Source organism: Agelaius tricolor, unplaced genomic scaffold, assembly GCF_023055355.1.
Source record: "Agelaius tricolor isolate 1412-34295 unplaced genomic scaffold, bAgeTri1.0.p SCAF_24, whole genome shotgun sequence".
In the NCBI taxonomy this organism is placed as follows: Eukaryota; Metazoa; Chordata; class Aves; order Passeriformes; family Icteridae; genus Agelaius; species Agelaius tricolor.
This window is the reverse complement of record NW_027269284.1, coordinates 6,954,104-6,966,307: the sequence shown is the minus strand read 5'-3', so window position 1 is coordinate 6,966,307 and position 12,204 is coordinate 6,954,104.

Here is a 12,204-nt window from a genome sequence, read left to right as displayed (position 1 = left end):
GGGAAAAAAGAAGGCAGGATTTAAACAGAGTTTTCACTGTGAAGAAAGGCATTTTCCTTCCTTGGGGACTGGCATGGCATTAAAGCTGTTCAACATAGTCATAAACAACTTAACAAAAGTACTATAATGCAAAATTTGCTGTGAGAAGGGAGATGAAAAATGTGCTGATACTGAATTACTTGGGGTAGTAAAGATAAATGCTGGGTGTGGGGAGAGACTTAATAATACTGAGCAACAGAGCAAGCTGAAATGCAGAGCACATAATTGCAAAAATCTTCCTAACAGCAAATAAAAGGGGCCCTGAGCTGGTTGTTACTACTGAGGAATGAGAGCTTGGGTTGTAAGAGTTCCAAAAAGCTGGCACTTCAATACTCAGCAATAGTAAAACTGCAAACAGAACATTTAGTGATTATCAGCAAGGGAACCAAGAACAAATCTGAGAACAGCCTCATGCCATAGTACGAATCCATCAGGCTTCACAGCACTTTTAGTGCAAGATACTCCACTGCAAAAAGAGGCAGAGGAAAATGCCACAAAATGTGGTGATTGTGTGATTAAGCTGTAGATCTCCTTGTTTCAGGATGCTGTGGATGTTAGGAGTTCAGTCAGGTTTCAAGTGAGCCTAGGAAAACCTGAAACAGGAAAACACATCATCAATTGAAAAAATATAAAACTTCTCCCTCCAGTACATTCACCACTTTGAAGGTTTTGAAGAAAACAAATACTGGGCTAGATGGACCTTCCATAGGAACAATAAAAACATTATTACATTATACATCACTGCTCTTAAAATATGTTATACAGATTGTTTCCTTGTCATTATGGGAATGCCTCAGCTGATTTCTCTGCAGTCACTTGTTGAACTGTAGTTTGGTCTTGGCACCTTAGTCATTGTGTCATATTTCCTCAGGCTCAATCCATTGCCTGGTACATTCACCATGAATTTTGCTGGGACTTTCTGCAGGACTCAGGTGAAGCTAATATAAACAGTAAAAACCCAGCAGAAACAGCACCTCTATTTTTTTTTTTTTTACTTTCTCTCCAATGGTTAAATAAAAAATATTTGTGGATTTGATATAACTGAATTATTGTGACATAGCAGTGCTATCAGGACGAGAGAGAACTATGTAGAAAATTGCCTCACCCTTCAGAAAGGTGGTGGAGAGGACAGCTATTTCTCAAAAGGGCACAGACAATGAAAATGGGGCTGAAAGCTCCTTAGAAACCAAACCTAACAACCAGAAGACCCACAACAGTCTTGTGATTGTGACCGCTGTGGACATCTGTCCAACAACTGTGCCAAGAATTCAATTTATAAGCCAAGAACACAGCCAGAACTGAACAAAGGAGTGCTGTCTCCTTGGGGAAGCTGTCTGGTACCCTGCAGTCCAGCTCTGAAGAGCACACACTCTGTCACAGACACGGTACAGATGACTCCAGAGCCCAGCTCCCCACTTTAGATTGAAGAACGTATCCCAAATAAAGCATTTTCAAGAGAAGTTTAAACATCAAACTGTATCAGTCCTAATGAAAATATCTGAATCTTGAGCTGAGAATGAGGAAACGGGAGAGACATGGGTGGCATTGTCTGTGACTCATCTCTTGGTAATTTTACTATCCATAAATGAACATGATGGTTTGCCAGAAACAAAGTTATTTAAACAATGAGTTATACCCATGCCCCACATAATCTTAAGGCAGAAATAAATATGATATAGGATGGATCAGTATAAGCAAGCACAGGAGATGCCATGGAGTTACAGACCAGAGCTGAGGCCAGGACCAAGCACTGTGAAACATTGCAGTGTGCAGTAGGAATATAGGAGGAATTATGGCAATCTGATTTTGAAGCCTATCAGTCAGCTCTGTTATAATATTTATCTGCATATCAAGAGGAGGTAATAATGGTTAGAAAAAATGGTATTCACAAAGCATACAGTTAATTGAAAAACTGGAAGTCTATAGGAAGACATTTAGAAAACATGTGGGCTACCCAACCACCAGTGAAACAAGGTACCAAAAGTTTCAGTGCAGCATAAAATTGTCTTTGCCTGCAAGCTCTCATTCCTGCTGCCAAAAATCTGAAGAGCTCGAGCTGTTCTAACCTCTAATTTGTAAACAGTGTTTATTTTGTTTCTTTCTCTATTTTTTAATATTATAGTTATTTCTGCTCTTAGTACAATGATAAGGCAGCTCATTTATTTTTCCAAGGCCTATATTTTTCAAAATTGAGCCAACCACATATTTTCAGCATGATATGAATTTTCCTTCACCTTGCTTTACATCACCAAGTGTTATGAAACTTACTTTCTTGCTGTTTATAAAGCAATTTGAAATCTTCCCCCAACAGATATATTCAAATTATTATTCAGCCCCATTCATAGCTGAATCTTCTCCTGTGCATCAGGGCAGAATTATCTGGTGACATGTTGAATGGCTGAGAAAAAGAAGGGATTTCTCCTCTGTTTCTCTCACACAAAACTCACTGATGCCACAAAGCATTTCCAGTGATTTTCTCCTCCAGGAAAGTGGAGAGAATTTTGCCTTGATGAGAGCTGATGTGTTTGCAGAAGTAGAACAACTCTGTTTCTGATGGGAACAGACTGGTGCCTGGGAAAGTCTTTGCAATTTCCTCTTTCTCCTCTTGCAAAACATCTCTTCACATCAGGAATAAAGCACAGCAAAACCGAGGTGCCAGAAGCTGTAATTTATAAGGGACAATCATACAGTGCTGCAGCTCCTGGCCCAGATGATATCAGTGTGCCTCCCTCGCTTCAGGCCGTGGTGCACATTGCTGGGTGTGCCAAGGCTCTCCTCTCCCTGTGGTCACTAATGGGCATAAACCATGTGAAGGCTCTGTGGGGCTCAGTGGTGCAAAGGACAGAAAGCTGCTGGTACTTTCTGCTTTCACAAATAGAGCATCTGAGCCCAGGACATATCCGGCACAGGTTAAAAAGAAACCACGTACAGCTGTGGCCACAGCAGCTACACTTTGACAGGCAGAGTGGAAATGTTACCTTCCCAAACAAACTAAGCACAACCTTAGGCTGGGAAATAACAATTATTTCAACATATCTGAGTCTAAGAATCTTCAAACACAGCAAGTGAGATTCAGCTCCAGATTAATACACCAAAACCAAGATGTGGCTGTGTGAGCTAGCTGGGTAATGCTCCTTTGTAGTGGAGTTCTAGGGCTTGGTTTTGGCTTTCCTGTTGCACACATAAATGGCTAATATTATTTAAGATGCTGCATCAGTGACATCTGCACAGGGAGGGCAGCTGTAACACACACCCTGCACCCCAGGAGCAGCAGCCAAGGCCAGGTGAGGTACCTGAGCAGCCACAATGTGCCTCTGTTGAGGCAAAAGTGTCCCATATTCCAATGGACAATATTTCCAAAGAGCAATTCAGCTTCCCCAAATGCACCTCCCTATTCTTTATCAAATTACTAGGGTGCATTCTCTAGATTTCCATTGGTTATGAAGGAAGCTTCATTTGCAAATAAAGTATCTCCACTTAGCTTCCTCAATTATGGTGTATTAATCTGACTTGCTCAATGGGCTTAATTCAAATGCCTAACAATTTGCATTTTTTTGTCATTTGAGATGCCTTGAGGTATCCTGAGCTTTCCCAAGGAGCTGACAGCTATGAAATAGGAGCTGCATGAGGCAGTCCTGTCCTTGGAGCTGCAGCTGCAGACACGGCCCCACTGCTCAGAGCACCTCCAATGGCACTTGGCACTCATGCTCAGGCAGCCAAAGTCCCATGTGTCCATGTGCTCTCCAGCTTTTCCCCTCCACTGCAAATCAGTATTATTGATTTCTACAAACCACACCGAGCCCAGGTTCTGCCACTGTGCTGAAGGCAGGGTGCATTTCCTGGCAGGCCATTTCCTCCCCTTTTTGTACCTCTGTGGCCTGTGCACAAAGCCTCCCCTCTGCACAGTGCTCTGACACAGGGACTGGTGAGTGTCACGTTCTCAGAGCTGGCAGGCTCAGGCAAACCCACAGCCTGACCTCAAGGCTTTCTGGACATCACAGCCTTGGGTAGCTCCTCACTGAAGACATGCTCAGCCCATCAGGGGATCAGTCAGTGCACCAGCAGCACCCACAGGCAGCTCACTCATGAATATCCTAAAACATCACAAATCCCCTCAACCCAAGCATGCACTGCTTATCACAGGAATGTTTCCACCACAGCTAAAACCCTTCAAACTGGTACAGATGGCCTCAGCAAACAATTACTGAGCCCTGCTGTCCTCTGGGCTGCAGGAAGCTCAGGTCCTGCTGTGGTGTGTGAGTGGCCTTTTTTCCAGGAAGCCCCTTCCTGAGAGGATTCTTTTTGAAAAAAACCTCTTGAAAGACAGGTTTTCATGACAAGCTGCCACAGGGTGGGCGACTGCCAGCGTATGGCAGAAATCTGCTAAAAGAGGAAGCTGGGAGTGAAGTTAAGACAGCAAGTAGAAATTTTAGACATGCATTAAGAACAAAATAAACCCTAGCTATCATAGAAGGCCCATTAGTCAAAGGAAATTATAAACCTGTCAACAACAATGCAGAAAATGCAGAAGTACTAAAGAGTTTTCTATTTGGAGGAAGGAATATGATATTCCCACGTCACATGAAGATGATGAACTGTGGTTGAGTTAGCAAATAAGTCAGATGATGATAAAAAGGCATCTCTTGGGATACTGTTACTAAGCCAACCTGCATTATTTGCACCCAAGAATTGTGAAAAAGCAGAATGTGGAGTAGCTCTGGCCTACTGTTACCTCTTGATAGATTTTGGCATTAACAACATTAAATGCAGGTAGCGTGAAGTTCCAAAAGACTGGAGGAGTGCAACTGTTGTGCTGACATTAAAAATATGCAAATACATTGGGGGAGATCTGTGCAAACAAACAAAGAAAAAGTTTGTCCACCTCAGGCAAAATAGATAAAGAATCTGATGAAAGAACAAGCATTGTATTCAGTGTTTCAGCCTTGACATCCTGATAGAGATGGGGTGATACAAAACACAAACAGTGCACAGATTCAGAGCTAGCAGAAAGATTTCAACACATCCTCAGTGAGGCTCATCATGGAATGGTATGGAAGTAAAAAGAAAAAAACCATGGAAAAAATTGCAGGTGTCACAAAGATGGAGTCCTAAATAAAGATGAGCCCAACATTTTTTATAAGTGGTATGGACCATTAATACATACAAAGTGGAACAAGCTAGCTAAGGAAACAAATGCTCCTTCTGTTAATATTGGGAGATTAAGACCAGTTGCCATTCTGGTAATCATGCCTCAGGTAAGCACAAAATATGCTGCACTTCACTAGCACCAATTATCTTTTAAACAAACACAAGTTTTGCTTACTTATCTTTCTGAGTGCTGACATCTGCATGAACATTTGCACAGCATTACAGCTATGATTGAAAAGCCCAAGCAACCTCCCTAGAATGGGTTTTCTTTTCTGCCCTCCAATATTTGTTATCCTTTGTGTGGCACTTGAGGACTTCAGAATTTCTCTGAGAATTTCCTTGCATAAATCTAAACCAGTTATCACCTCTCAGACAGTTTGCTACAAATTGCTAGAGATTTCTCTAAACCAGATTAGGTGTCATGGTAACAAGGCTTTGGCACCAGCAGATCCTTTTCCCCTCTGGATCTGAGTGTAATGCTTCCATCTGCTGAGCAGCCTGCTGTCAGCACAGCCACGCAGCCTCCTGGCTCTGCTGAGGGTACAGCACCAGGGGCAAATAAACACCCAAAAGGACACATCCCCTATTTCCTGCAAAGCCTTCCCTTCTCCCACATGTTCTCTGAAGACTGTTGTACAGAGTTTCTCCACCACTGCTCCTTTAGGCATCAGGTTTACCAACATTCATTATGGTTTTTCATAAAGATTTCAGCTCAATTTGATATACTTTATTCTTTTCCCCAAGTCTATGCATTTTCATTCCAGTGCTCCACAATCTGTTTCTAAAACATATTTTAAGTATTTAAAGGACAACTAGAAGTCAAAAGAATAATTATTCATAAGTACTTATCCTTGTTCAACCCTTACATAAGTGATCATAGCTTTGATGAACAGCATTGCATTTTCTTTTCTCTATGTTTTATATCCATGTGATGATAACCCACTTAGAGATGTCTTTCTTAAGCTTACTTTATAGTCTGCTTTTTACATTGCTGTCTACACTGCTTAATTTTTCCACTGGAATATAAATTTGCCAAAACTGGCAGCTACATTAGAAGCAATACACAAAATACTTTTTAATGCTGGTATTGCGAAATAAAAGCCATCTCTGAGCAGCATTAAGTAACTTTAGTCTTAGAAGTCACATTAAATACATGTGATCTAGATTATCTAGGGTAGGAAGTATGTACTCTGCCAGTAAATAATATGGGGAAATTTGGCCCTTTTCACTTGTATGTGCTATACTAGGGGCCTCCAGGACACAGAACCATATGTGTTAGCAATGGCACGTGCAAGCAGTGAGGGTGCTACAGAGTGATTTTATGGGCAGCCTGGAGAATATATTCACACAGACAATGTGCTACTGTGTGGAAATACCAGAGCTGGTTCTGGACAAGCTGGCTCAGAAAGCAGATGCAGAGTGACTGCAGCAGCATTGGTTTGCTCTTGGGCTAATCAGTGCAGATAACACTCGGGCCAGACCAGCTGGCACAGCTCTGTGGCTCCTCACACAGGGCTGCTCCTCAGCTGATCTCTGGCAGCCAGCTCTGACTGTGCTGCTTGAAAATCCATTGTACCACAAAAGCCTGCATTTGCTGCTGCACACTAGGTCTCTGTGAGGTTTATAGAGTGCCTGTAAACCCTTTTATTGCAGCCTGGAGGCTGCAGGAGGATGGTTTGTTTTATATGCAGCGTCATACAATGAAGGGTGTGCAGAATCCCACGGACAGAACCTGCAATCTGAGTGTCCAGTTCTTCTTCCCAGCATCTCCTCTCATGAGCATCTGGACTACAGGGGTTTGTACCACCCCAGACACACAACAGAAGACTTGAACCTGAATTTCATACAGTGTCATTGCAAACACTGCCATCTCCATGAATGGAACAGAAAATCCTGGGGAAAAAAGAGCTGTCAGATTCCCATCCAACAGGAAGAAGCTGTGTCCCACTAACACTGGTGCCCAAGGACAGGTGTGTTTCAGGTCAGGTGCCTATTGGCTACCATGAGCAATCCATGTACTCCCAGAGCTGTGAACTTATTCCTTGGAATCAGCGGTGCTGAGTCTGCCAGTGAAAGTATTTCCCTTCAAGATGGTGTTGGGCAATGCTTTGCCTCAGGCTGACATTTCCAATCTTGCAATATCACCTAGACTGTCCTTGAAAGCTGAGAACTGCTCCACAGGGACACCTGAGGTTCAGGTGAGGTTTGTGCTCACCTTGCCACATGCCAGACAGTTTCCTCACTGCCATTAGCCACTGGGACACACTGCTGCTTCTGCCAACTTCCACTGCACCAGCTTTCAAACTGGCCTGGGCAGTTCCTGTGGACAACATTCTCTTACCCTCTGGGCATTTGAAACCTTGCTTGGGGTGTTCTGGTGTTAAGGATAACCACTTCTTTAAAAGTAAGATTAGGAAGCTCCTTTGAAACCATCCCTGTCTCCAGAGAGATCAAGCAAAAATACATACTTAGAAAATTCAAGCCAGACAACAAAATTTAAAAATGCTGACAAAACATAAAACTTGCCTCAAGTTTATGAATTATCTTCATCCACTGAAACTTAGATTTTTTTATCTATGTATAATTTAAAAAACAATACAAACATATAAATGGGTTTGAAGTACCTGCTAATTATTGGCCTTTTTCTTCCTGAGTTCAGTCCAAATGATAGTCTGATGTTCTGCAACAATAATGAGTAGAGGAAACCAACTCCCCAGATTTGTCTTTGTGGGGCTTTGGAAGAACTCACCACATGCAGGCATCTTTGACTTCATCCAGAAGAGAACATCACAAATAAAGCACAAAGTATTTCTATCAGGAAGAAATCAGCCCTTGAAGATTTTGATTGTTTTCTGTATGTTAAAAATGCCACAAAACAAGATGCAGAACACCAAGGTCAGGACCTACCCTCACATCTGAGATAAACAATTGTAAATCTGTGGTTTTTATAGGTCAGGAGATAACCTATAGCTGCTATACCAAGAAAAGTGCATGTCCCCTGCATGGAAGATTCTACCTTGGCAGAAGCCATTAAATCTTGCTCTCAGCACTGCCTTTCCTGCCTGCTGCAGCCACCCACCTGACCCACGTGTGCTGTCCAGGGACACCAGGGCTGTGCTGAGCTGTGACCCTGCCAGCCCACAGCCTGCAGAGCTGGAACCCCTTGGAAATCAAAACATGGAAAACCTGAGTTAAACCATGAAGAAAAGCTGTAGGAGAGAATTCAGAACTAAATGTTCTGAATGAACATGGTGACCAGGCAGGACTAATCCACCTGGTGACCAGGTATGGGATGTTAAGAACCATATATTGACCACACAAGTTGGGTGTCCAAATTAACCAGACTGCATGAAAATCAACTTTACCTGAAATGGCCAGCATTATGACCATGAGATAGGGGAAAATTACTCAGTCTACTGTCAAATTATCTGAAAGAATAAGACATTGGGAAATGCTTTTAACAGATTTAGAGGGGAGAAAAAAGAAGGTGAAGAAGGCTGGGGACAAACTGATCTTTGTTGTAGCTGCTTAGGGCCAGAGCCTGAGTAGTTTTAGAGACTGAATTATCCTCAACTCTTAACAAATGATCCCTTCAAGTTATGCTTCAACAACATCATCTGGGCAGTATTTCAGTATGTGCTCTGTGGGCAGAGACTTTGATGTCCAGAGTGTCAATCCAGGGCTTTTCAGAAGACACCGTTATCATTACAAAAAATATGTTAAGGGAAAAAAAACACCTTCATAAAACCCCCTCACACACAAGAACAACAGGAAAGCCTGGCTGAAACCACACCTCATAAAATTATTTACAGTAACTGAGACTGAGGCCAGGGGAGTTATTCCACACTTCTACCATCACAGCTGTGATAGTTCAGCCTTCAGTCTTTGGAGAGCTGAAACACCATCTTGTTTCAAAGGGAAATCACCGAAACTCAAGCTGTAGGGTTTCATATCTTGGTGCAGATGGAAAGGCCAAGCAAAACAAACATCAGAAAAGATCCTGAGAGTCAGCAGAAACTGCATGATATCCTTTCCTTATTAATTCGTGTTTATTTTAACTGTCTTTCCTCCTGACTTTTTTCCTAGACAAAAAGGCTTATAACCAGAGACTCAGACCAGCTTTTCTTCTAACTTCTGTTTCAGTTCCAGTTAAGGCCAGTAATAACCCATAATAATTTGGTGGTCTTGAACTTCTTCCCAGATAAATCACACGAGCCTTAAAAATGGAAATCCTGGTTGAAAAACCTTTTTTTAATATCCAACCTAAACCTCCCTGACACAGCTTCAGGAATGGCCTTTCAGGTCCTGTCACTGTCACCAGAGAGGAGAGATCAGTGTCTTCCCCTCCTCTCCCCCTTATGAGGAATTTGTTACTGCACTGAGATCTCCTCTGAGTCTCCTCCAGGCTGGGCAGACCCAGTGCCCTCAGCCTCTCCTCACAGCTTCCCCACAAGGCCCTTCACCATCTTTGTTGTCCTCCTTTGGGCACTCTCTGATAGCTCAGTGTCTTCCTTATATTATACACCCAATATTCCAGGTGAGGCTGCACCATTTCTGTGTGTCTGCAGACAGACAAACACCAACAGAAGAGAGCACACACAGATGTAGGTGAAACAGCACAAAAATATTCCCACATCCCTACTCATGGATATGCAATGGGATGGACAGTGGGAAATGGAGGCTGAGGGGTCTGACAGGCTTTAGGGGCAGGGCTGGTAGGAGCTGTCAGGCACTCAGCCCCACAGCAGGAGCCTGAGCCTCCTTCTGCCAGAAACAGCCAAAGCTCCCCTCATGCAAGTGCAAAAAAACCCCTGTGGCAGAAAGATCCCTGCCAAGGGACTGTGGAGCAGTGTGGCACCAGGGGCCAGGGACAGGAACTGCTGCAAATGGGGCAAGTCACACAGGGAGAGAAGGATGGCACAGAAGGGAGGAAGATGCAGGGACACAGCAGCTCTGCTGGACCTGGGAGGCAGCACTGGCACTCTCCATTAAGGGTGGAAGTGTCCTCATGGGGAATGAATGCAGGTAGAGAGCAGACTTGTAATTTCACCCTTTAATTTACCATGTACTAACTGACCACCATAAACAGTCCTTCTTGCTGTCTAAAATACATGCCATGCTAAACCACAAACAAGTGATTAAGTCAAAAGGACTAGAATCTTCTCTGGCATCTTGGATTAAGCACCCAACATACTCTCTAAAAGTTACACAGTGTAGGTGTACAGTAAGTGAGTTTTACTAATATGTTCCATTCAATTTATGAAAAAGGAAATTATCAACAGCTAAAACACTTTTCACTTGTTTCCCATATTGTTCTTCCTTCTCAAAAGTGACTTGCTCAAATAATCCTCACAGCCCACACACATCCACCCTTCAAAAAATAACAAAGCACCAGCCCAGGTTTGACTTGTTGGCCTCACTTCTACTATTTGTAGTGACAGTCTTTTTATTTTTGGATTGTGGCTTTTAAATTCGAAACTAAGAAAGGCAGCCACCCCCAGAGCAGCGTTTGCGTGGGGGGAATGTTTAGTACACAAAGCTGTCTATGACCCTTCCTCCTATCACTCACCCTGCCCACACCTCTCACCCTCCCAGGCAGTTTTCTGTGAAGCTCAGTGAGGCACACACAGAGCAGAAGCCCAGCTCTGGGTGAGCAGTGCTCACAGGAGGAAGTTCAGTCAGGCATGTCAGCTTGTGACTCCTCATTTCACTGCAAACAGGATGGGGCTTCACAGCACTCAGCTCCTTCCTAGAAATCGGTGTGCAAGGGAACAGTTTATTCATTTCAATCAAATTATCTAAATCATGGTTATATGGGAACATCCTGACTAGAGCATATGGATTTTTCACTGAGCTCCCTGGCAGTGGTCAATGTTAAAAGAATAGTGAGGAAGGCACAACAAAACATCAGATGGAAAATTAGAAAATCACTTTACCATAAGTGAAGCTTCCTTTGCTATGTACTTCTTTCACACCCTGAAATATTTGTGGATCTCTGAAAAAAATCCTTATCTCTTCTAATATCCTGGGATTTGTTTTCAGCATTGTGGACTCTGAGCACTGACTCCTGCTGCACTTTTGGCCCCAGTGGAGTCCCAAGGCCCAGTGAGCACAGGAATCTGAGCACACACCTGCTCCACACTGTGTCACTGTGCACAACACCCCATGACTAATCCCTTCCACTGCCTGCTTTAGAGCTCTCTTTACAGCTTGGATTCTTTAGACATGAGTAGAGCTGCAAAGACCATGCCATTCCTTTGTCTGTGGCACTGTATCTTCCAGTCCTTTATCCAGCCAAGGATTTAGGTAGTTTTTCTGGCTGGTGCTCCACACTGGGACACCTTTTTCCAGGGTCAACATAGGGAAATATTCAGAGTTAAGTAGTAAGCGATGACAAAGAGTACAGGAACTAATGAGATAAATTAATAATTTAAATTATTTCTTTCCCTATTATAACTTGAGTATTATTTGCCTATTGCATAGCTCATTCACCTCAAAGAGTTGGATTCCTCCACAGCTCTTCCCAACACTCAAAATCCTGTTAAATGTGAACTACGTATTTTTGCCATTTTATTTAATATTTCTTTTCTTAAGCTGTTATAAAAAAGAAGGTTAAAGGTCCCCATCAATCTGAGCTTTGCTTAGTGCAATGTTGCACCAGGAGGCACCAAGAGGACCTTGTCTACTCTCCTTAATGATCTCCCAGCACACCTGAAATGTGGGAGTGTCCTGTGGTATCCATAGGGGAAGCATTTCCTAACTGTCAAGGGATATTAGCTAAGCACCTCAGGAAGTTTCTCCACAAAATGGGAATCCCAGGACAGCCCTTCTGATCCAGCAGAGAGGAGGTAAGGAGGTATTTCAGGAACAGCTCATTTTTCTAATACACATCTTAAATTTTTAGCCACGTCTCTTGTTGATGAAGGATATGGATTATCCTTCCTATGGAAGGAACAGAACTGACACTCCACTCTTGAGAAAAATTATGCAACTTTACTAATTTTCTAATGAAAGCTT